Source organism: Talpa occidentalis, unplaced genomic scaffold (assembly GCF_014898055.3).
Source record: "Talpa occidentalis isolate TD23 unplaced genomic scaffold, MPIMG_talOcc4v2.1 talOcc4.11, whole genome shotgun sequence".
Taxonomy (NCBI): Eukaryota; Metazoa; Chordata; class Mammalia; order Eulipotyphla; family Talpidae; genus Talpa; species Talpa occidentalis.
The window spans coordinates 72,553,507-72,580,102 of NW_023601104.1; the positions used below are offsets into that span (position 1 = coordinate 72,553,507).

General features: G+C 34.6%; 1 protein-coding gene and 1 pseudogene across 7 annotated transcripts in view; one reads left to right on the forward strand and one right to left on the reverse strand.

The window, feature by feature from the left end:
• The window catches only part of FUT8 (fucosyltransferase 8), a 206,528-nt gene that overhangs the window by 38,692 nt on the left and 141,240 nt on the right, over positions 1-26,596 (forward strand). The window contains exon 2 of one of the 7 annotated variants that reach the window (XM_054691115.1): positions 2,665-2,825. The exons of the other annotated variants lie outside the window; for them this stretch is intronic. The gene's annotated coding sequence lies outside the window, so the exon portion shown is untranslated. The remainder of the gene's footprint in view (positions 1-2,664; positions 2,826-26,596) is intronic. 7 annotated transcript variants of the gene reach the window in all.
• Positions 7,055-8,853, reverse strand: LOC119238111 (actin-related protein 2/3 complex subunit 1A-like; annotated as a pseudogene).

Consider the following 26,596-nt stretch of genomic DNA (forward strand, 5'->3'; position numbering starts at 1 on the left):
TTGTTGGCACTTGCAGACTCACAGCAAACTTTGTAGATTAAGTGCTCTCAAAATGCTCAAACCAACAGCTTTCCACAAAAGTTTTACTTTCAGCACTAAAACCTTTTTTGTTAACCCTTAAGTAAACTTAAGACTTTTATTTCTATGGCTGTTAGTGAACACAGAGAGGCTGATGCATGTCCTTCATCCAGATATTTAAGTCATTCCATATTTTTGATTGTGTGCTGCTTCTGTTCCCAGCTAATTTTGTAGCTGCTAAAGGTATTACACTTTGAGCACAAGCTTCACTCTTCTATTGGTGCTGTTGTTGGAGGTAGTGCTCTTCCAAATCACACATGTTGCTTTCCATTGTTAAAACTCTTTAGACCTTTTAGTTCTAATGTCATAGTTTTTTTCTTTTTTCTTTTTTTGTGGCCTTAGGCATGGGGCGGGGGGTGTGGGGGGGATAATACACAGTGTATCTTTGGCATTCATTGCAAAGGATTAAGTCAAGGAAGAAATGTTTGCAAAGTGACAATTGTTAGGAGCTCCTCCCACTGCTGCACAGTTCAAAAACAAACAGTAATAAATATGGTGGCCTACAAGATTTTTCCTATCAAATTGTTTATTGTGTGTATTTGTATGATTATCATACGGGGAATTTATTTTTCAGTCATTTATCTATTAATTTATTTTCTAGTCTACTTATTCCAACTCATGGCAAAAGACAGTTACCAAGTGTATTGTTTAAAAAATAGTGACTATATCACAAAAACTTAATAATGAAATAATTTAATTTCTATAGATAGAGACCTATATAGAGAAGATTGACTATAGTATAACCTGTAGTAGATGTATCTTTCTGACCCAAAACTAATCAAGTTCATACAGCCTTTGCTAAAAAATTTTTTTAAAACCCTAATATTGTAAAACAGTAGTATAGAAGAAATAGGCTCTTAACATACCTCTGAATTCTTTTTTTTTTAAATTAATTTTCTAATTTCTGACATGGGGGGGTCATCACAGGTTGGTTAGGTTTCCCTATGATTTAAGCATAATCATATAGCAAGAGCGATGAGAACGTTTTTCATAGCTTCTGGTTTGACTTTGTTTGGCTCATTTGGGATGAGCTAGAGGAATCTGAACTAGAGCACCAACCTTAGGGTGAGATATCTGGGCGTCCCTGATGTCCTTTTATTGTTGTTGTTGTTGTTAAGAAGGTCTAGACTGAAAAGATACGTTAGATTTTATCAGGTATCAGTGATAAATGAGGAGGACAGCAGAAAAGTTAGCGACAAATTAGTTAAATCTAGATTATATCTTCTATAAACTGTTTAGTTGGAAGATCTACGTTCTAGCACCAGATAAACACATTGCTGAGAACCTCTAAGAGAACTCCATGATAGTCAGATGCTTGAGGGCTTTGATTTTTCCTTTGTCTTTCTTCTAGTGGTGGTTGGAAGGGCATTCACAGTCACAGAAACCTGTGTATATATATGGTTTGGTCCTCCAACCCAGGAGATTGGATCTATTTTTATACTTAGATATTTAAAAGTGGTTAATATGTTTTAGGTTATGAGTTGTTGGCTTGAGGGAATTTAATACAGGCAGCTGTAGAATAGAACATTTTATTTCAAAAATATTACTTGCTTTGTCACCAGTTAGTAGTGATTTGTAATATAGAAACATTCTTCAAAATTCTGAGAGTATTATACTTTCATGATTATTTGTATAGATTTTGTATTTTGGTGGTTTTAAAAGAAGTTTCACATAGAAAGAGGGGATGGCTTAAAAACAAATTTGTTTCTTTCACACACCAGTAAGTTACCTGACAGTTTGACTAACTATAATTGAAGATAGAATTTTTAATTGATTTAATTCTAGAGGGATGCTTTACCTAGTTAGTCAATCAATAGACTGGTACTTTTCATACATATTGTTAAGTTAAAAACTGAATTTGTAGAGTGATAGCATTATATAATAACACTTTATCAAGGGGGAGATTGTATTATTTGACAGTCTCTGATAAGTTTTCCCTTATTACTTAGCCTGAAATGTCTAAATGGTATGTGGTATTTGGATGAACTTTACTGTGGAAAGTTGTAGTTAATGACCTTGTGATTTTCCTTGTGATTCTGTTTATAATCACTTTTTTGCCTGATGGTCACTGCATGGACTAGCATTGTCTTTAAGCTTAAAGTTGAGAACTGATTCATTCCATGTGAGCTAAATAACTGTTTGGTTTATCATTTTGATTATTTTTGATTATTTAAGTCATCTGAACGCATGGAAGTATTTTTATGATATTTTTAAAAGAGACCCTTCTAAAATTTGAAATAAATCTGTGCTTTAAAAAAAAACAACTTATTTTTTTATCAGATAGTATATGTATATACTATATGTAGTATAATACTGTTGTTAACTGTGTGTCTCTCTGTGTGTACCTGTATGTATATCTGTTTGTATTACTTATTGACTACTTGTATAATTTATTGGCTAATGTTGGTCCTTGAAACACATGGAGATGAGGGGTGGTGACTTCCCACACAGTTGAAAATCCTTATCTAACTTTTGACTCCCTCAAAATGCAACTACTAAGAACATGCTGGTGAACAGAAGCTTTATTGGTAACATGAAAAGTTAACACTTGTTTCTTATTTACTTTTTAATTTACTTTTCACTAAGTGGAAGTGGATCATCAGTAAAGGAATTCATCCTTGCCAACCTCACCTTCAGGAAGTTGAGGAGAAAGGAGTGGTTGGACTTGCTGATTCAGGAGAAGCGGAGTTGGAGGAGGTAGAACTGGAGAGACGGGCACAGTCAGTGTTACTTTACGGAAATACTTGGTAATTTCTGTCTGATGGTTTGCTCTTCACTTTGCTAAAAATGTTTGTGTATGGCACCTATCCTTCTGAACCATTTACTTTAGTTTCAGTGCCCATATCGTAAAAAGGTCCATATTATAAAAGAATCAGAAGCACCCTTGAACAATCAGAACCCTTCTCCCAGAAAGTTTAATGTCTGTTTTCTGGAACTGCTTTATGTCTTTTTCCTCATTGTCAGGGACTAATTCCGAAGCAGTCATCTCTATGAAGTCTTCTGTTAATTCCTCTGTTGGTAACCCTTCAGTTCCCACTTTTATTTTTGGTATCATATCCATAAACTCTTTCATGATTTCATTGATTGACTGTCATAAATTGTTCAAAGACACGTACAATATCTGGACACAGCTTTTTTTCAGCAGAGATTTATTATTTTGGGTTTATGGCTTTTGTGGCTTTTTCTGTAACAACAATGGCATCTTTGGTGTTGTGATCCTCACAGACTTTGATGTTATTCTACCTGTGGGAGTCTTCTTCCATAGTGTTGACTGTCCTTCTCATAGAGAACCATGTAATGAGTCCTAAAGGTCCTTATGACCTCTTGATTCAGAGGCTGAGTGAGAGATATAGGTTTGGGGCCAAGACCATTTCAGTGCCTTCAATGTTGAATTCATAGGGTTGTGGTTGGCAGAGGCATTATTCAATATCAAAAGCACTTTAAAAGGCAGACCTTTTGGTACTTCCTGACTTCAGGGAGACTGCCTCGGTGGACCCAATCCAAAGAAAGTGTTCCCATTGTGCAGGCTGCCTTGTACAACTAAAATATGTGCCACCTTGTGTTTATCTTTTGCCTTCAAAGCTCAGAGATTGACTGATTTAGAGGTATGGGCAGTCCTGGTCATAAACTTGACTGCATTTGCTCAAAACAGAGTTGTGCTATCCTTTCCTGCCTCAAATTGTGGTGTTCACTTGTCTTTACTAGTAAAATTTCCTGTGGCATTCCCTCCCCCCACCCCACCCCCAAATAGGGCACTTTCATCTGCATTAAAAACCTGTTTGTTTGTTTAAAAGGTATCCTTGCTTTTCAGTGATTCACTTAATGGCGTCTGGAGTTTGTGTGCTGCCTTTTGGTTGACAGAAACTGCTTCTCCTGCTATCTTGGTATTTTTTAGCTGAACCTCTTTCCAAAATTATCAGACCATCCTTTGCTGCCATTAAATTCTCTAGCTTTAGCTCCTTTACCGTCCAGTTGTTTTAAGTTGTCATATAATGACTTTTTCTCAAGTCATATTAGAGTCTATAGGTATGTCTTTTTTATAGAAGCCCTGCATCCACATAAAACTTGGATTTTCAGTAAGAAATAAAATTGAATTTCTTAAAAAGTACAAGGTTTTCACACTTGGCATAGCTTCAGGAATGACTTCACGAATTTTCTTCCATCCCCCTCTTTTAACAGTGGTCTTTACACTGGATTTATTTATCTTGAAATGACTTGTCACCATAGTGCAGACCTCAATCTATGATATATGTTAAGAAATTCAACTTTTTCTTGTAATGTCATGACTTTTCTCTTTCTTGGGAACACTTCCAACCAACATCACTAGTGGCACCTAATATGGGTCCCCTGGTATTATTTAAGGTTTATGGTATTGTACTAAACGTGATGAAAACACATGAGAAACCTCGAGGGATCACTTTTTACTGTGATACACAATTTATTGGAGAGAGGAACTGCTCACATGGAGATGATTAGTGTCCCATGGAGTTTTAGCTGATAACAACACTTGAAGTTACAGCAATAGCAACAGAGGTGACCAAAAAAATTATTTCAGTAGTATAGTATGTATTCCAGTTAATTTTGTGCAGTTGTGATGTAATACTTCATCTTTATTTCTTTTTTATATTTTTCTTGATTACAAATGGCTCCATGTTTGGTCTCTGTATTAAGTTTTGATAACTTTTAACTTTTAATAGTAGAGTTTTGTTATGGTAGTAAATGATAAAATAGTATCTACATATTTTATGCATTCTTGACATATCAGACCTTTTCTTATTTTTGAATTTCTAAGCCTGTGGTTCTTCTTCAATTTTTTTCAAATTGTTGCAGATCTCCAAAAAATTTCCACTGTGCTTATTGAAAAATATCTGAATAAGTGGAGCTATGCATTTTTGACCTGTGTTGTTCAGAATCAGCTGTATATGCTTATTAACTGCATGTGTCCTGTACTGTGTTTGGATTGTACAGGCGGTGCCTGACTAAAACCAGAAAAACTACTGCTCCTTTTTCATGTTTACAGAGTAGCTGCTGGTTATACGATAGTCTGGCCACTCCTATGGCATGCATCCCAGAGCCAGCTTCTCTGAATTCGAATGGAGTTAGGGATACCCTGAAACAACCCTTCCAGCCAACCCTTTAGGACATATTGTGAGCACCTAACAGAATCTGACACACAAATATTTGATGAATGGAGGAGTGTCTTTTCTTTTTGAAATTGTTTTTGGGGAGGAGTGGCAAGGTTAAGATTGAGTGAGATATAAATAACTTCAAGGAATTAATTTCCTTAAGACTGCCAGGAACATATATTTGCATAATAAAAGAATACATTTTTAACACTTTAAAAAGTAAGAGTTAAGAACTCGTGCTCAGCGAAATAAACCAGAAAGAAAAAGAAAAATACCAGATGGTCTCACTCATAGCAGGAATTCAGAAAACCTAAATAAGGGACCAGGAAAAAGACTAATTATAATAAAGTAAAAATCAAAATCAATAAGCAACTATAAACCAGACACACACTACAGTAGGGGGAGGAGGGAGTAAGAGCAAAACAAGGGGGGTGGGGTGGGAATCGTTTGGGGATTATAACCGAGAGGAAAATGCAAAAATGAAAAATGATGTAAAAAATATATAAAATTAAAAAAATAAAAAGAACTCAGTTTTAGGGTTTGCTAGTTTTCATCATTATAATCTGTTAAAGGAAAATATAAATTGTGATAATTAAATGGAGAATTCCAGAGAAATTTTGACTGGTGAAGTGATAATGCCTTTGTAATAAAAATTATATATATCAATATAATTAAAGTTTAGGAAAACTTTAATAACCATGATATTGTCAAAAGTTAGAAAGTCAGAGGAAAATCTCTTAAGTAGATGTTTATTCCAGGGTTTTTAGCATGCAATTGAGGAATACCCACAAACCCCAAACTGTTAAGGGTTACACACTCTAAAAGGATTTGGCCATCTGCATGCACAAAGGCAAAGAAAACTCACTCTTACTGTGATAGGTCTTTAATAGAATTGGTGTGCAGGAAGAGAGGAGAAAAAGCAATATTCCTAATGAAAGCTTCCCAATAACGCACCACAAATTACCCATGCCCTCATGGGAAAATGCTTGGTCCAACAGGGTTGGCTAGAAGTAGGGTTGCTGAGAATTGTTCCAACCATCATAATTTGAATTTAATTTGTATAAATAGGAACGCTGAGTCATTGAGATTAAAAATGTAGTTATTCTTGGAGGGTGGGGCTTCTGATTTTAGGTTACTTTGACCTAAAGATACATTTATGCTATCTATGCACAGAGGAAGTCAATGCTGGGCTATAGTCTCTTTTTAAAGAATGCATCCTGGAGAAGCAAAGACTGGAGAGTGTGTCTGTTGTTTAACTCTATGTCTGGCTTCTTGGTCATCAGTGGGGATTGTAAAGGCAGGCAGTTGATTTTGCATATTTGTTTCTGTATTAAAGTTATGATGATTGACTCAAAGTATAAGGAATGAATCATTAAAGCCTTTTTCTTGCAGTCAGTGATTTTTGAACCTTTTTTTTGTGTTGGTAGCAATGAAAAAAATCACCGAGTCCTTGCTGGTCAGGAAGAAATTCAGAATTGTCATTGTATTTTGGAATTACTTGTATTTTTCAAAAATCACATTCAGTATTTTTATTTAATTTTATATCCATTTACACGCCTCTCAACCCTTTCCTTTTAGTGTGACAATTTTCCTTAAGAGAAGCTTTGGTCAAGAATGGAATGAAATAGCACAAACAAAAGCCAAAGCAAAATCCTAATCACTGCAGCAGTGATTTAAAAAACCAACACTTGCACCAATTATATTCAAATGAAAACACAAAAACATTATTTGCAAGACATGTCTTCTGTGTGTTCTTGTGACTGGCTTTCCTCACCATCAAGCAAAATGGTGGTACTGCCTTCAGCAGCATCTGTCAGTTTGTCATGCTGGTCCTGGAAGCTCACTCTGCTTCACATTATCTCAAAGCCTTTTGTAGAAGACTCTAAAGTCTTCAAATCCCAAATTGTCATGGCTCCATCAGTGCAAAAATTTGTGACAATCTTGTTTGTCCATCTCGTAAATGAACACTTGAGTTGTGACCCTCTTGTCCATGTTTCGGAAGTGTTTCTTGGCACGCATGTTATGTTGCCTACTCTGTTTTGGAGTGTCTAGCGTGGAGATGAAGGTTAAGCAGCCACATCATGATAATTAAAGAGCAGTGGGCAGCAATCATGCCAGCAGCCATAACACTCCTCTCTCAGACAAATGATATGCTTAGGAAGGGCAGGAACTCTGTTTTCAGAGTTGAGACCTTCACGCATTTTAAAGCATTGGCAACAGACACAGTGCTGTCCTGTTGTAGTCAGGCCAGGCAGCTGCCGCTAGTGGGGAAGCTAACCCCATGTACCCAACCACCAGTGATACTGCTACCAAACTCCTATATCAACAGACCAAAGGCATCTTTCTGCCTCAGGTTGTATTGACTGGCTTTCTATCCACTTCTTTAACGTAAGCAGAAAACATTCTGCATTTAAAATCACATGATCCTGCTGCCAGCAAAACATTGCTGGGATGCCAGTCCAAGCTGAGCACTGTGGAGTGAATCAGCTTTTTTACATGCTTGTTTACCCCCTAGTCATTTTCAGAATGGAAGTAACAAACAGGAATGAGCCCTGTTCCACTTAGCATAGCAACTATGTTCTCTAGTGGGAACCAACTGACAGAAGTAGCAGTGGGTTTAATTATCAGCATCACCAGGGTTGGCTTCCAGATACCATCTTTCTAACTCTAGTCATAGGCATTGTGGTTTGCCCTGCAAGTGACAATGTGGTCTCTCTTGGAAGCACAGTTGATGTCTGTGATGTGTCCTTTGTGCTCCTTGAGTTCATGAACTTTTTCACCTACTGGCTCCCATTCTTATAGATGTGCACTTTGTGATTGCTGGGGCTAAGGTCAATCTGAGTGTGATCCCTGTTCCAGGCAGAACAGGTGATTAGCTATAGTGAAAATTGACACAGACATTCTTCTTAGTGTTTTCAAAGGAATGGGCACTGGGATAGGTAGTTGGACCATGTTGGAATGGAAAATTCAGACTCTGGTTAGTGAAATGAACTGCCTCCAGTGGGCATGGGTGGAGGACTGACACCCAGAGGACCATTGCTTATATTTTCATGGAATGATAGAGGTGGATTAAATTGACTTTTACCAGTGTAAATAAGAAAAAGACTCGATTTTCTTCCAAGCTTTTATTTATAGTTTATGAATTTTCAAAGATATACTCTCTTTGTATACATCATCTTAAAATTTGATGAGTACACTTAATATGTCAACTAGAACAATTATCTTGAGGATGGGTTGAAATTTACTATACATTGATTGTGAAATAAAAAATAAAAGAGTAACCATATTGTTAATCCCTATTCTAACTAAAACCAAAATAAATATATTAATAGTATATTTAAAGAAAAATAAGTATAAATTATGATTTAAGATTTGCTGCTCATGTTGGGTTTCTTTTCTAGGTCTAAGCTTGAGCTCTAGAAGGGCGTGTGGCATGTAGGAAATGAATGATAAGTCACTGCTAGTGACTTTATTAGTTTGGTTTCAAAGAAGATGGCGGAAGGAACAGAGGAACAGACAGCAGGTTTCTTGAGTGGTAAATTGGGATTAAAGAACCAGAGAACATAAACAGTCATTGCTGTTTATTATGGTAGCCACTAGCCATGTGTGGATGTTTAAATTAAATCAAGTTAAAAATTACATTCTTCATCTTGCTAGTCTTATTCTAAGTCCTCTTACAGCTACATATGGCTAGTGGTTACCATATGGTATGGTTGAAGTTATAATAATTTTTGAGCTCAGATATGAAATAATAGAGAAAAAGCCAAAATATGTCCCCAAAACATGTATTTAGTGATAAAATCTTTATTAAGTCCAATTGTTTTAAATAAAGTTATGGTCAGCATAACATAACATTACTGATGGGAGAAAGTTATAGGATACGTAAGTCTCTTTGGTGGATGTATAGGAAGTTTTGTAAAAATAATGGATGACTCAGTTGAAGAATTTTTAAGCATGGAGTCTTAAGTGACGATCTCACCCAAAGAAATATAGAGATTTTATGAACTCCATATAAAAGTTCCTATGTCATTTTTCTAAGAAATAGAACAAACATTACTCAAATTCATAGGGAACCATAAGAGACCCCAATAGCCAAAGCAACCCTGAGGAAAAAAGAGCAGAAAATAGAGACATCATGTTCTCCCGCTTCAGACACTACTACAGATATATAGTAATCCAAAAAGCATGTATCGCAATAAAAAGACACACAGATCAATGGAATGTAATTGAGAATCCAGAAACAAATCCACACTTATATGGACTTATGTTAATTTATGACAAATGAGCCAAAAGTATTTATCCCTTATGTCGTCTATTTTTTAAACAATGTCCTACAATTTTTGTTGTATAAATCTTTTACCTCCTTTGTTAAATTTTTTCCCTAGGTACTTCTTTTTGATGTGATTATAAATGGGATTGTTTTCTTGAATTTTTTCTGGTAGAATGTTGTTTGTGTATAGAAATGTAATAGTTTTTTCTATGTTGAGTTTATAGTCTGCCAATTTACTGATTTATTGTTTCTAGTAGTTTTTTTAAGTGGATTCTTAGGGTTTTCTATGTATGTCGTCATGTCAACTGCAAATAGTGATAGCTTTACTTCTTTACCAATTTGGATTTCTTTTTCTTGCCTAATTGCTCTGACTAGCACTTCTAGTTCTACGTTGAATAGTAAGTGGTGAGACTTGACTTGTACCTGACATTAGAGGAAAAAGTTTCATTTTTCCTCCATTGAGTGTGATGTTGGCTGCAGGTTTATTTATGTTGAGGTATGTTTCTTCCATCCCCATTTTACTGAGTTTTTTTTTTTTTTAATAAATGGATGTTGAATCTTGTCAAATGCTTTCCATGCATCTATTGATATGATTGTATGGTTTTTAATTTTTATTTTGTTGTGACATGTTACATTATTTTGTATATATTGAACTATCCTTGCATCCCTGGAATAATTCTCACCTGGTCATGATGTGCAGTCCTTTCTTTCAATGTAATGTTGAATTTGTTTTGCTAAGATTTTTTTGCATCCATGTACATGAAGGATATTGGTTTGTAATTTTATATCTCCTTTTGAGATCATGGTAATAATCTGCCTTATAAATTATGTCTGAAAACTTTCTCCTTTAATTTTTCAGAAAAGTTTGAGAAGGAGAGGCATTAATTCATCTTTAAAGGCTTAGTAAAACTCACTAATGAAACCATCTACTCTTGGACTTTTTTTGATCGCAGGGAGGAGACTTTTGATTATTGTTTCTGTTTCCTTGCTTATATTTGGTCTTAGTTCAGGTTTTCTTCTTCTTTTGATTCAGTCTTGGAAGTTTGTGTAATTCTAAGCGTTTGTCCATTTCTTTTAGGTCATCCAGTTGTCGTGAAGATATTCATGGTAGTTTCTTATGATCCTTTCTATTTCTGTTGTATCTGTTGTTTCTTCTGTTTTATTTTGAATTCTATTTATTAGCATTTTCTCTTTCTTTTTTTCCTAAATGGGGCTAGCTAAAGGTTATAATTTATTAGCATTTTCTCTTTCTTTTTTTCCTAAATGGGTCTAGCTAAAGGTTTATCAGTTTCGGTTATTTATTTAAAGAACTAGCTCTTGGTTTTATTAATCTTTTGCATTATCTTATTGATTTCTATTTCATTTATTTCTGCTTTTAATTATATTTTCTTCTTTCTCTGTTTTTGGTTTTATCTGTTGTTGTTCTTCTTGTTCTTTTTATTTTTTTCCAGGTCCATAGGTCTAAAGTTAGATTATTTATTTGATATCTGTTTTGGTTCTAATGTAGGCCTGTATTGCTATAAACTTATATGAGTATCTTTCTTAAACTCAGTGTCTGATTTCTCATGTGTAGAATTTTCATAAGAATATTTATCCTAAGGATTGTAGTGAGGATAATTATGTAGAGAGCATTATCGTTAGGTGCTTAATAAATGTTTGTGTTTATGATTTTTTTAAATGACCAGTGGAATCTTTTCTATTACCTATTTCACTAGTGATTATATTTGGATACAGAAGTAGTGCCCACAGTTACCTTGGAACCCCTCAAGAAAACAAAAATGAAGCAGATTCCTGCTGCGCTGAACTGTGGGACTTTTCTCAGTTTGAAAGACCATTAACCAGAGCACTGTTCGCCTAAGACTATATTAGAAAATGTCGAAAATGGGAAGGCTCTGAAGGAGAGTTCTGGGCTGGGGAAGGATGGTAGAGGTTTTGATCAGACTTGAGCAGGAGAGGAGGAGCCAAATTTCAGCTGATTTGGGGAATAGTTGGTTAAGAATGAGTCTGAGAGAATTGATTTTGTAGATTACCAGCCATAAGGCAATTTGGATTTCAAGAAAGTTGGTGAGAAGCGATTATGTGGGGCCAAGAACATTAAAATGTACATGGTAAATCTCAGGGTTTCAGTGCCTTCACAGTAGATTTCCTGTATTGTTGTTGGCTCTTGCAGTCTTCTCCCACTGTACACTTTCCCCCACACTTACCTCAAGTAGAGGGACTCTTTATCCTGGTCATATCACTATCTATGGTCCTGTCTTGCTTTTGATCTCAGAAAGCAGTGTGTCTATGGCACATCAAAGAACAATTAAGAATTTGTCCCGACTTTCTAGTGTTTTGAATCCAGTTATATAATTGCTGTGCAGTAGAGGAAAAAGTAATGAATGATAATGAAAAGCTTCAAAGTAGACATATGACTGGAAAAGAGATTCCAATGGGGCCTTGAAATAGCTATTTTAGATCTTCAGCTTAAATTGCAATTGACTTTTCATTTTGCCTTTTCCTTTTGTGATGATTCTAGTAGAAGTTGTAAGAGATCATTTTTGATAGCTGATTTGCAAACTTTGGTTTGTGCAGCCAAAGTTCCAAAAGCAACCTTCCTGTGCTTTGCAGGGATCTCAGTTTATGACTGAATGAATCAGCTGTTCTCTTGTATCTTTGTAATACATTACTTATTTCTAATAACTGGTGCTTAATAATGTTCATTCTTGAATTTGGTGAATTGTCTGTGCTTCATGCAATTTCTTTTCCTTTATGAGTTAGTTGTTGACTACGGGTGGATCTAATCTGTAAAAATAATCTATGCTTTGAATTTAAGTTATCCTTGTCTCCTTTGAATGTGTTAATCCTCTTATTATCTGCTAGTTTTTCTGTTGCTTTGTGATCCTGTGTGTCATCCTCTATAAAATTTGCTTAGTTTTTAATTTAAACTCAGTGCTATGTTAGCATCCATGGAAGACAATGGCCTATTCAGACACTAGGGAAGTAGAAATATTTACCCGCTGTATTTGGGATTATTGGGGAATTTCCTCCTAACTTGTCAGAATATAGAAAAAGAGGCAAGTTACTTATTCTTTCTTACTTAATCAAACTCACTAGAGATCAAACTAGTTTGAATGAAAAATTATGGAAGATAATATATCTGTTAATTTGTATATGGCAATACTTACCATCACTTTGGGAAATATATTCCATTTATTGTTAGGCTCTGTAGGTGCATGTGTCGGATGTAATCAATATTTTGATTACATTGTCATGAATACGTAAGTACTTTTTCAAAAATTGTGAGAAAGTCTTATGGCTTTTTTTTTGTTATGAAAGATGTTACCAATTTCAATAATGTGGTTTTCTTTTACTAATATTCAACAGAGGAGAGAGCAGATCTGTCTATAACCAAATAGTAAGTCACTGGTAAGAATCCATTCTTTGCAATAATATATTACTTTGCTCTTTAAACCTCTTTTTCCTTCACTTGTAACATTTGGTAATATGAAGTAAATGTTCAGTTCACTATCCTAACTTTAATTTTCTTGAAGTACTTTTTAATTTTTATTTATTTTAATCTTGTACATTCTGAAAGACTTGCCCTTTTTGATTTCTTCTCAAGGAAGTATTTTCATTTGCTTTTTACGTATTTGTAGAAATTTCTGCTATCCATAAGTAAAAGTAACAATATGCAAAATACAATCTCAGTTGTTTAGAGCTTTTTAAAAAATGAACAACTCAGTTATTTCAAAAATTACACAGATTTGTCAATTTTTTCCTCTCTATTGAGGTATATAGTTGATGAAATTATACTTAAAGTTTACATTGTGCCAGCCTGATAGTTGTATACTTTGGGAAATGATTCCCACCATCTAGTTAATTAACATATCCATCACCTCACTTGCTTATCTCTTTTTTTGTGTGATAGCATTTAAATTCTCTCTTAGCAGGTTTCAGTTACATGATATAGTGTTATTAACTACAGGAACCACCTTTTACATGAGATCCTCAGACTTGTCTTATAACTGAAAGTTTGTATCCTCTTATCAACTCACTATTTCCCCCATCTTCTAGCTCCTGGCAACCACTTTTTACCAATGGTTCCTATGAATTTGACTTTTTTGTTGTTTTTAGTAATCTAACTTCACATTTAAGTGATACCGTGTGGTATTGGTCTTTTCTGTCTGACTTGTTTTACTTAGTATAATGCCCTCTAGGATGTTGCAAATGACAGGATTTCTTTTTTTTCCCTCATGGTTGTATAGTTTTCCATGGTGTGTGTGTATGTGTGTGTGTGTGTGTGTGTGTGTGTGTATGTAGAGAGATATGCATCTCACCTTGATCCTCATCTATTTATGTCACTTAGGTTGATTCCATAACTTGGCTATTGTAAATAATGCATCAATTTATATGTAAGTGTCTGTGTTCCTTCAATATTCTGTTTTCATTTCCCTTGGATATTTACTCAGAAGTAGGATTGCTGCATCAAGCGTAGATCTATTTTTAATTTTTCAAGGAACCTCCATAATGTTTTACATAGCGACTGCCTTGATTTACAGTTCCACTGACAGTGTACAAGGGTTCCCTTTTTGTCATATCCTTGCTGACACTTATTATCACATGTCTTTTTGATGATAGTTGCGCTAATGGGTTGGGGTGATATCTCATTGTGATTTTGATTTACATTTCCTCAATGGTTAGTTGAGTACTTTTCATGTACTTGTTAGCCATTTGTAAGTCTTCTATGGAAAAATGTATATTCAAATGCCTTTGCTCACGCCCTCTTCGCCTCTGGTCACCTCAGTTTGGTTATCAGTGTTTACTAGGTTATTTTTATTTTGTTTTGTCTGTTTCTCTGCTTTTATGTCACCGTAATTTTTAAATATTGTCCCTTTGAATGAATAATTATCCCAGGAATTAAATGAGGTGGCCGTCATATCTAAAATACAACACAAAAATGAGCCTTACAATGTGTGTAACCTCATTTGTGTTGGTGCATGATGTAACTTTTTTTTTTTTTTTAAAGTAAATACACTACTAGGGAATAGAATTGGAATGCTATCAAAATAAACCTATGTGTTGTCTATATATATGTATATAGAATTTGGGATATAGGCCTTTTTCATAGTTATGTAAAATGGAGGGCATAGCATGAGAGGAGAAATGGAAAATACAAGCTTCTGCAAAAATACCAAAGGAAAGCAGTGAATTTGTACTGTCTCTTCAAAAAAAAAAAAAAAAAAAAAATTAAAAACTCCAGAACTCAAGGAAGCCAAGAAAACTGCTTGCGTTTATGTAACAATTCTTATCCATTACAGAGCAAAAACAATAAAATTTTAATTAATTATATAGCAAAAAATAGCTTTCAACTATAAAGAAGTTCTCCTATCAAATTCTTCAGTTCATTAAAGCCACTTCTGGTTATTATTATTTTACAAAAAAGTAATTGGGCAGTTCCAAGAAAAGCTTCAGAACAGCTGTAATTACAGCTGCAGATTTTGTCAAAATAGGGTTTTTTTTTTTAAGGCTCTTCACTCCCCTTTTGTATCTCTTCTCCTTACCCGGAGTAACCCAAATTTAGTTGAAAAGTTTTGGTGAGTTCAGGATTCCAGAAACTGTAGTGCCTTATGTTTTAACTGCATGCGCATGTGGTGATTCTGTGTGACATTTTATTAAGGTTTCCGGGACCTTTAAGTTCTCCCTCTGTACTATGTACAGTTACATGGTTTTTGTCAAGTTGTTTCTGCATTGAATTTTATACATGTATATGTATTCCAAACACAGTGTGGTTAGGGATTTTTACAAAGATCTGGGTATCTGCTAAAATTATATAGAGGGATAATAGTTCTTCAATCCAAATTTGAGGTAATCTTGACATTATTACAGGTTGACTGAAAATATTTGCTAAATCTTATATCTGCCCTTAAAAATATTTCTGCAAATTTTACTCTAATAGGAAATTACCTTTTAACCTTGTCTATGTACAACTTTGGTAAATATTTTAATCAAGTTCTGTTTTAATAAATCTCAAGTTAAATTCACAGCCATGGTAGTGCTCTCTTCACTCTCCCTTGTGGCTTTATGATCTGGGAATGAGGCTCTCATTCACAAGTTTAATTTTCTGTTATGATTAAAGCAGGTTTTGGGCCAACATCCTGTCCCAATTAATTACCATCTCTTTTGCAGATGTTAGTTCTGCTAGATGTCGATCATGGGCTATAATAATGTAACTTGCATTCTGACCTTAATTTCATGGTGTTATCTTCTCAGGATTTGGTTCAAAATTATAGTGATTTATTGCTTAATCACACATTAGGAGGTTGCACGTTTTCTCCTCATGCTAGCAATTAAATACTTTCAGGTAGAAAAGCAAATGAAACTTGACTGTATGTACATACCACTGTAGTCAAAGTGATAAGGTATAAAGATGTGTGCTCTTCACTTTCAAATATAGTGGGCAGAAAATGTGCAAATGTGTGCAATAAAACAATCAACTAATAGCAGGTAAATGTGAATTTAAATTCTGACTTAGGAACTCTTCAAGATTTGTAAGAAATTCCCAAAGATTTACATTAACTTCTTTACTATGCATTAGGAAACAGATTCAGAGCAGTTGAGTGAATTGCCTTAAGTCATTGGTTAAATAGGAGGTTTATAGACCATTCTAAATATGAACCCAGGAATGACAGTAGGTATACAGTTAACTTTGCTTTTATAATATTAGATGTCAGCTAATGTTGATTGATAGCTCATTGCAGGTTCTTTTATAGAGAAACTGCCAGTTCTTTTCTCACTTGAGACTGCGGATATACAGCAGAATGTGGACATTTAATAGGTTATTTTTAGAGAAGGTAAAATTGAACAAAAACTATTTGAGACAATACTGGCATATTCACGTGAAAAGGAAAACGTATTGATTAAGAGATTATAAGGAAACTATAAAATTGTATGACTTTTAATATATAGATTGACTTACAGGTATGAGAGAAGATAGTTGGTGAAATTTGAGATCGATGGAATATAATTTTAATGTGGAGGTACAAATAATTATGTGAGGGTAAGGTGGGAACGTAACAGAGAAATTTTCAGAAAGGAAAATAATACCTTGAGACTTTAGTAAGATAGGATATATGAAATGTGAAATGCAATTTAATTTTACTTAGGGGCTGGCCATGCTTTTACCTCATTATCAAAACCTTGTTTTCTTTGTCTTCTTTTGTCTTCTTCCTTCTGCTGATTGTCTGAGAAAGAGTCTAGTATGATGTGATATAGTGTGGTATCATTCTTGTTTTGTCACTTATGACCGTCATGGTCTTGGACTACGTATTTGCTTATTAAAGGCGAAAAAGCAAGTAATTTAGAATTTGCTACTTAGATTTCTCAGCTTCGATTACTTGGCAAAAAAAAATGAGACAATGGCTTTGATGTCATTTTGTTGGGACGATCAAATGAAATCATATTGAAAGGGCTTTAAAAACTGAAGTTTCTACTGAATCGTCTATTCTACTGAATAACTGGAGGTAAATACTGTTGTTTTCATACTGTAACTTCAATTCAGCATGACAAATATTTTAATATCTAATATATCAGAATCAGGGTTGTAGACCTTCGAATTCAGAGGGATATAATCCTGACTTTAGGATCCTTTCTAATTTTGGGGAAATAAGAAATAAAGCATATAATGGAAATGTCTAAAACATATGACAGAATATAAAAAAGGTAGTGAGAGTTTCAGCTGGTGTAGGTTTTACTTATGTTAAAGACTTTATATGACTTTACAAACTTGAATCTACTCTTAAGTCCATGAGACTTGGTATTCCACGTGTGATAAAGTGAGCATTTTGACTTTTGCACATAACGTCTTTTGCTCTTTGAGCTTTTTAAGTAAGAGTGGATAGTATTTTAACTTGGGTTGCAATGCAATAAAAGCCTAAACTTTGATCCTCCACTAGTTATAGGTTAAAGGCTGTTGATTTTTAGGTGTATAGACACATGACTTAATAATTTAGTAAAGTTGACACCAAAAATATGTAAGTTTTAGTTTTTGTCAGTGGGGTAGGTTCCACATTTTAATACCTGGGCTGGATACCTTGACAGGGACAGACAGAATTAAAGGGGGGACTTTAGAAATATCTTTTCCAAGTCCCATGAAGGTACCTTTTATAGGGTTTCGAGACTTAGTTTGACTATTTCTCTGTGTGGAATCTCTCTTTTGTGAGTCACAGTATACTGTCTTATGCACGCTTGGGTTTGGAATTGTTTTTGTTACCAAATGACCTCCCTCTTCATTCTTTTCATCTTTCTGGATGTGCTGAAGGCTTTACTAAGAGGAGAACCTGTTGATGGGGCAGCCAAGAATAGAAAGGCGAGAATGATAGGTTGGGGAAGTGAAACAAAAAAGGCAATAATGATAAAATAATAGCTAATACTTTTATTAATACTGAAGTCCCAGATGCTGTTCTAAATACCTTTCTTATATTGTCTCACAACCACCTATGGTATTAATATTTTAATATTAAATATTAGTTAAGTGAAATCTTAATTTAATATTAAATGATAACCTAATAGGATTTACCCTTGTTATAGATGAAGGAACAGAGCTATAGGACTTTACACAGTGGGGGCAGGATTCTTGGTAGGGCTATTTAATTCTGGAGACCACAAACCCTTATACTGCCACATATTACTTCTTAGGGATATGCTAGAGGCCCCTTTGGGAAAAATTTTCTTTATGTGTGATAACCTAGAGATAAAAGATATATAGATATCTTCACATCTGGTCACCTCAGTTTGGTTATAAATGTTCACTAATTTATTTTTATTTTGTTGTTTGTTTCTTTGCTTTGTTCTGATATAATGTACACATAAGTGAAATCATCCAATATTTGTATTTATTAAAAATAAATATTTTAAAGTCAGTTATTTTGGGTGGAGTGGAGTAGGTGGAGGAGGTAAAATACAGAATTTATTCAGCTTTTTAAGATTGATTGAAGTTGTCAGAAAGGCGGGAACATGAATGTAATTTACTTTCAAATCAGGGAAAGGGAATTTTGGTTAGACTGTTGTGATGACTAGGTTTTATGATTTTAAATAAGTATGAAAATTGAATATAGGAATAGTTTAGTAAGAGCTAGAATCCCTAGTTCATAAACTAGCATTGTCCAGCAGAAATATAATGTAAACTACACATGTTTTAACATTTCTAGTATCCTCTTTAAGGTAAAAAAAGTAACATGTGAACTGAATTTTAATAATATATTTAATCTAATAAATTTTAAATATTTCATCTAGTTAATAGAAAAATGTTAATGACATGTTTTATATTCTTAAATTTCTACTGTCTGAAATAGGTGTGTATGTATTATATTTTTAGCATTGCATTTCAGATTTTCACATGAAGCTCAATGCCATATGTAGCTACTTGACTACCTTATTGGATATTGTGCATTTATGTGCCATTATAAGATTAAAAGATCACTGTTGCTATAATCACTAAAAATTTCTTACTGAATTATAGATAAATGACTTGTTACCTTCTATGTATAGCAAACAAAGAATGTAGGGCAATCTAGGGCCAAAAGCCATCAGTATTTAGTTGTTTTCAGAGAATCTGTTCAGGAGGGAACATATTTTTTTATTCTCAGTAAAAAAAGGAGTCAGGGAAGATTTACCAAATATTTAGGCTTTCTGCTGTTTGCGGTTCTGAGGGTATTACAGTTAGAAGAATTTCCAGGGGACTCTAAAGAGTTTCTGCTATCATGTGAGCGCTAGGCTTTTTCATAGTCAGACCTCTCGAGGGGAAGCATAGAATTCTTAGTCTTGTATATGAAGTTTTTTGCCTCAAGGACTCTGCCTCTGGAACCATTTACAACCTCACTGATTTGCTTTTTGTGGGATTTAATATTTAATGTTTAATTTTACATTTCTCAGGCAGGAATTTCTAAAATCTGCTTCCCCTCAAAAAACAACCAACCAAAAAACCTGCAACAACCAACTTATTATAAAAAAAGCCACAAATAGATGTTTCTTAACTCTAAAAATGTAATATTCATTCTTTGTTAGAATTTAGATAATGGAGATACCTTCTTTTATGTGTCAGCGAGCAGATCTCTGGCGAAGGGGGTGTTCACACTTTGGCTTCTTCCTGCTACTGGGGCTTCTAGGGCAGCAGCACTCCAGTGACCGGAGCCTCTCGTTTATGTAGGACAGATAGTGAAGATCTGATCTCCTGTAAGGAGAGAGTGGACAGGTGGGAAGTATGTGTTCTTCCTGGCTGAGGTCTATTTGTATGTTGTTCTGTATCATGTATCCTGTTTTGTTTTGCTAAGAGTTTAATACATTTAATTAAGAAAAAATCTTGAGAGAGTTATCTGCAAAGTTGCAGGATTTATAAAAGGAATAAACAGTGTAAAACTTCTGTGAACTTGTTAAAATGCAAGTTTTATTCTGTACAACTTAATAGAATAGGATGAACTTTGATCACCAGTAATAGCCATTTTCTGAATTTGTCATTTAAGTGGAAGTCTGATGTCATCAGTGTATAAATACAGTCTTTTCTTTTTCCGTGACTAATTGTATTTTATTTGTTGTGAATGTAGTCTCGGTTCAAGTGGAAGTAAGGAAGGTTTGTGGAAATCAGTGGTTAACATTTTGTGCCTGGGTGATAAGAACAGGCAAGCCAGAACTATACTAGAAAAAAAGAAAATAATAGTCACTTGGGAGTTAACAGGAAACACAGATGTGAGAAAAGTTGCAGGGGTTTTAAAAATATATCATTCATATACAAAACTTAATTTAGGAATATAGTCAGATTTTATAAAATTTGAGTAGAAAGCAGGTAAATGGGCTTAAATTTCATATTTGTTATGTTCCTATTTTGTGTGGATGAAGTATAGATTTGAATTGACATCCCTGTGTCATCTTAGACTCTTAAGACTCTGCTTTTAGATGGGGAGTGTCATGAGACTGACTTTATATCTTTTGAGTTAAACATATAACACATACTGATTTTAGACTAGACTCCATGAATCTGTTTGTTTATATATGTGCTAGAAGGTTAACAGTCACATTGACTCTTGTCATGGAGTTATTACTGATTTTTGATTCTAAAGTGCATATTAAGTACTATATCTATTAGAACATTTCCTTAATACAAAGTAGTTCATTACTAACCTATACTTAATTTTGGTTATTTTAATTACCTGCTCTTAGCATCTGTCATAGTCTTATGGCTGTGCTTCTTTGGCTCTTAATTGTAGAGGAACATTTGTGAGAGTGTGCCTAGGCTCTGATTGACCTGGGGATGACTGAGGAAAATTCTTGTAAAGGGTGGTTATGATTGTGAATGGTTCTGCACTTAACCGAGTTGCCGTGCTGCTTTAGGAAGTTAGCCTGGGTTAAAGAGTTGAGGTTTTGTAATCACATGGATTATTTTCAATCTGGTCTCTGCTCCTTAACTATTACTGGACAATTTACGTGCCTAGCTAAGTTATTAAACCCTATTTATTTCTTTAACTGCAAAACTTTGAAATAATAGCAATTACCTCTTAGGGTTGTTTATAAGGACCCCCTAGAAGCAATTTATCTCTTAATAAGGATAATAGCTGTATAACAGTCTACTTTTTTTTTTTTTAAACTTTTTTAAAAGCATTTTTAAGTTCGCAGTGAAATTAAGATACAGAGATATCTTTGTATGGTCCCTTCCCCCACATAAGCATAGCTTCACCCACTATCTTTTTTGATTTTATTTATTTATTTTTAATATTAATTTTTTTTACATCATTGTTCATTTTTAAACAATATTTGCTTCCCCACCCCCTCAGGTGTAGTCCCCATAGAGTTTCCTTCACCGATGTACCCGTGCACCATCACCTCAGTCCCCTGTGCTCCTCCTTCTCACCCTCCCTCCCTCCCTCTGATCCCTCTCCCTCCTCCTCCCCTGCAGTGTGCCTCTGATTTATAATTGTCCGGTTTTGCTTTGTTGTGTTTTGTACTGTTATTATTTTTTTACACTGATGTCTTTTTGGGTTTTCCTATATTCCTTATGTAAGTGAAACCATCTTCTGCACAGCAAAAGAGACATTAACCACAACAGAGAGACACCCCACCGATTAGGAAAAAATCTTTGCACTCCAGTCAACTGATAAGGGACTGATCACAAAGATACACAAAGAACTCACAGGACTCGACAAAAACAAAATAAAAAATCTAGTCAAGAAATGGGCAGAACTTAAAAGACATTTCTCCAAAGAGGAAATGCAAATGGCCAACAGGCCTATGAAAAAATGTTCAACATCTCTTACCATCAAGGAAATGCAAATTAAAACCACATTGAGATACCACCTTACACCACCTTTGCCTGTTTATCCCCATATCCTCCCTTCTAACCCTGGAAAATATCTTTCTTTTTACTGTCACTATAGTTTTACCTTTTCTGTGATGTCATATACTTGGAATCAAATAGTATGTAACCTTCTTAGATTGGCATCTTTCACTGTAAGTTTTCTCCAGGTCTTTTCATAAATAGCTAGTAATTCCTTCTTAGTGTTGAATAATATATAAAAGTTTACCTATCTGTTCACATACAAATTGGTTTGAAGGTGAAGTATTTGTTAATTCATGATAATTTGCATGGTAAATTTGTTAAATTGTAGAGTTTTGGGATTGTTCTTAGAAACTTAGACGGTATGCATCAGAATCTCTGGCCATGGAACCCAAATTCTGCAATTTTATTAGCTCATGTATCATGTATTATGATTATACATTGTACAGTTTGAGAATTATCTTTTTTATTTATTCTTCATGATGAATTAAAATGATTCTAGTAATTTTTATTGTATTTATTTTTCTTTATTTTAATAATCTTTTAATTTTATTGGTGATGGAGGTGGTAAATTTTTTCCATTTGTTTTTATACATGAGATGTAATAAATATGATCTTTCAATGGTATGAAGATGGGAAGGGTGGGATATTCATTCTGTTAGTATTTAGTAAATATCACTCGAGGTAATTTTAATTTTTTCACAATATATCACTTTATTGAAGCAGTGTAGTCTTTTTGAATAGGGTAGGAAAGGAAGGAGGACAAAGAACACTCACTGTAGCAGGGCCTTGAAGAATACTGTTGTTTTCCTTATAGTGTTAATGAGAAGAAAGCAATCCTGGCCAGCACAGAACAGTTACTCAAGGACCTGCTTTGGTTATATTCTTTGATTAAAGTGGCAGTTTCTAAGAACCTTTTGATGATGTTATGTGAGGACTTACTATATTGTGATACTAGGTAGAAAGGCAAATAGAGTAGTTTTCTGGTGCTAACTAGAAGGTTTAAAAATAAATGCAAATAATTTACATAACTATTATGAATACTTAAAACTTGATGGAACTTTTTAAGGATATTTGGTATAGGTTATTTTGTTAATCATGTTAGAAATAACCAGTTTCTTTCTCTCTCTCTCTCTCTCTCTCTGTGTGTGTGTGTGTGTGTGTGTTTGTTTTTTACTGATTCCTTCCCTCCTAATGTTATAGGGCAGCCCCATTCCCCCCTAACACTAAGAATACTCTCCTTTTGGGTTTTGTGTATGTTGGCTTCTTGTACTCTTTGGGAAATAAAGTTACATTCCTATGGTGCTTGACATGGACCTCAGTTTTCTTAGATATTCAAGTAAAACTTTACCCAAAGGAACCTATTTATTTATTTATTTATTTATTTATTTATTTATTTTTATTGCCTCAAGTCATAATTAATTGAAGTCCACATTTCAGTGAGGGTTTTTAGCCCCCAAATCTTTCCGATTCCAGCATCCACTTTAATAACTCTATGGGTTAAGCAACTCTATTTTTCATATCTGTAATTTTGTTCACTTCTTTAAAACTGGGTCAGTAGGGTTTTGTGACAAAGGTATTGTACACATTTTTTAGGAATATGGTTGGACTGACTGAAGCTAACAGATCTTAGAAATTATTATTTTTAAAGATTTATTTATTTATGCATACAAGAACTGGGGTACAGGCCAGAGCTGTGGGGGGTGAGAAGACTCACCAGAGACAAATGGGAACAGAACAGGCAGATTGACGGAAATACACTGCTGAGGGGAACAGTGGGCGAGGCAGGAGAGGTTGCTGCGCCATGTGGGTATCTCCCTGGCCAGGGATTGAACTCATACTGCAGTGGCAGTCGATAGCTTCATAGGTTGGTCTTAACCCCTTGTGTCACCAGAGAGGCCCCCTTAGAAATTATTGCTCTGCTTTAAATACTCAGGATATAATTGTGCATATTTTAAATTCAATCTATTTGCTAGTATAATAATATTATTTATCTCTGAGAACTTTGGCTGTTATGTTGTGCTATTTTGAATTCACTTGAATTATTAAAATTTTCTGGTAGGCCTTTTATTGAGACCTCCATTTGACCTTTCCTTTAAAAGTTGTCTTCAACATTTTTGAAAGTAACATTTGGGCCTCACTGGGACTAGAATTTTTGCTTTTGTAATTACAGATGGAAAGAGAGTGGACTTTTTTTTTTTTAGACGTTAGGAGCATAGGTTTCAGAGGAGGACAAAAATCAGACTATACTATTGATACTTAATGCCTGTTTCATTATGAGACTAATCATAGCCTCATATTCTTTACTTCCTTGAGAGAGGTGGTGATAGTTGTAGGAGCAGTTATAGTTGTGAATTGAGGAGTTATTGAGGAGAGTGTATCTCTGAATAGGGGGTTTTACCAATAACAAAAATAATTATTACCAATAATTTTTCCCCAAATGGTCTCATGCAGTATTGGTATTTTTCTCACCCAAAATGTTGGTGTTAGTGATGTTAGAAGTAACTTCTTGAGTTACTGTTTTCTCCAACATCTCTGATTTAACTATATCACTATTATAACTGTTAATTTATTTTTTAATGAGAGAAGCACATTGATTTTTTCCCTTACTCTTCTCGTGTTATTATCAGTAATTATAATTTCTTTCTGAATAATTTCAGAATGTTTAGGAATGGTATTGTTAAAAACTATTATTTTATGGTTAGGCATAAGCTTATAAATAGACTATCTTTTTTTTTTTTTTTTAAAGATTTATTTATTTATTTATACAAGCACTGGGTACAGTCAGAGGCGTGGGAGGGTGAGAGAATTCACCAGAGCCAGAGCGGAGAGTAGAATAGACAGACTGACGAAGTACACTGCTGAGGGGAGCAGCTGGCGTCAGGAGAGGTCTGCGTGCCATGTGGGACCCTCGCCTGGCAGCTTTGCAACCCAGCGCTCAACCGCTGCGCCACTGGGGAGGCCCAGACTATCTGGTTTTAATTCTCAGTTTTTTCACTTCCTAGTTGTGTCACCTGGCGTAAGTTACTTATTTTATATAATTCTTTCCTCAGTTTTATCTCTAAAACAAGGATTATAAAAATACCTATTTTATAGACATATGTTGAATACTTATAAAATAGGCTGAATAAATATTTGTTATTCATTAGCTAAAATGGTATTCTTAGTACACTCTAATAGACTTTAAAAGTAAAATAATGAAACTTTTAGAAAAATTCAACTTAGTTAATTTTAAGGCTGCAGTTTGGGCACATACATACACCCTTTTTAAACTGTTAAAAAACAATGTTTTTCAAACTTTAATGTGCATAGATATTTGGGGATTTTGTTAACATGTGGATTGTTCTTAGTGATTTTGAGAGAAGGCCGAAGATACTTCCCAGGTAACCTGGATGTTGCTAGTCCTTAGGCCATACCTTGAATAGCAGAGTTATGCAATGTTCTAGTAAGTGGCTTTCAGTCCATCGGTCAGTATATTAACAGCATTTGGGTGTTTTTTGTAAAATATGCCTAGGCTTTCTCTTAGACCAGTCATATCAGCTCTTTGCTATTAGCATCCTGGGCACCACCATCATTTTTCTTTTTTTAAATATTCTATGGCATTCTACTGTGCAAAAAGTATTAAAGATTGGTGATTTGAAGGAGAGTCAGTAGTCTGAGAAATTCTACTTTTTGTCCTCATTTGCTTTATTTGCTCTCATTTTAAGCTTCTGCAAGGATGAGAAAGCATAGCTGGTCAAAATTCTTAAATTGTAAACCAGTTAATATATTGACTTGTGGTTTTCTTTTCATTAGACTAGACTAAAAAGTTAGGCTCTTTGAGCCTTTCTTCATGGATCCTATTGTCTGTCACTTTCATCAGTTTTGTAATCTTCTTTGGACCCTTCCTAATTTCTCAGCAGCTTTCTGAAAGTTGAGTATTTCAAATTCAATATAAAGCTGATATAACAAAACTGAACAATGGAAGGGCACAAGAATAAAGTTGCTTCCACTTCTTAAATTCTGTTATTTTTATTATTTAAAGTGAAAATTTATATTTGTTTCAAATTTTTTTAAAAAGATTTATTTATTTATTTATACAAGCACTGGGTACAGTCAGAAGCATGGGAGGGCAAGAGAATTCACCAGAGTCAGAGCGGAGAGCAGAGCAGGCAAACTGACGAAGTACACTGCTGAGGGGAGCAGCGGGCCTCAGAAGAGGTCTGCGCGCCATGTGGGACTCTCGCCTGGTGGCCGGGGATCAAACCAGTGCTGCAGAGGCTGCGGGCAGCCTTGCAACCCAGTGCTCAATTGCTGCACCACTGGGGAGGCCCTGTTTCAGATTTTTTATTAACCCTTGTGTTTTTCAGGGCTAAAATGTCTTTTCTACCTGATAATTTTTTTGGTATAGTACCTTTTAAGGTTGTGTTCTTTCCTCCTTCTCTCTCACCTGTATTTCTTGCATCCATATCCTTTCTTCACCTATTTTGAGGCAGAGGCAATGAATATTTTCCCATGTTTATTTTGCTTTGGGGACATAGTTTTCCAAAATGATCGAGATCATGCTTATTTTTTCCACCATTTAGCCCATGATCTTGTAGTTATTAATAGAATCTGGGCAGGGAAACAATCCACAATAGATATTTCTGCCACACTAGTTATTTATGTAGGGAACAGGTTATAAACTTGTTAGAATGCTAAAAAGGCAAAAGGGAAACTTTTGAGTGGCTTAGAGACAATAATTGCAGAAAGCAACAATCATCCATAGGTTCTCAGCAACGATGAATAGCTTAGAATAGAGTTTGGACTCAAAACCTCTGGAAAGGGTATTGCCTGACT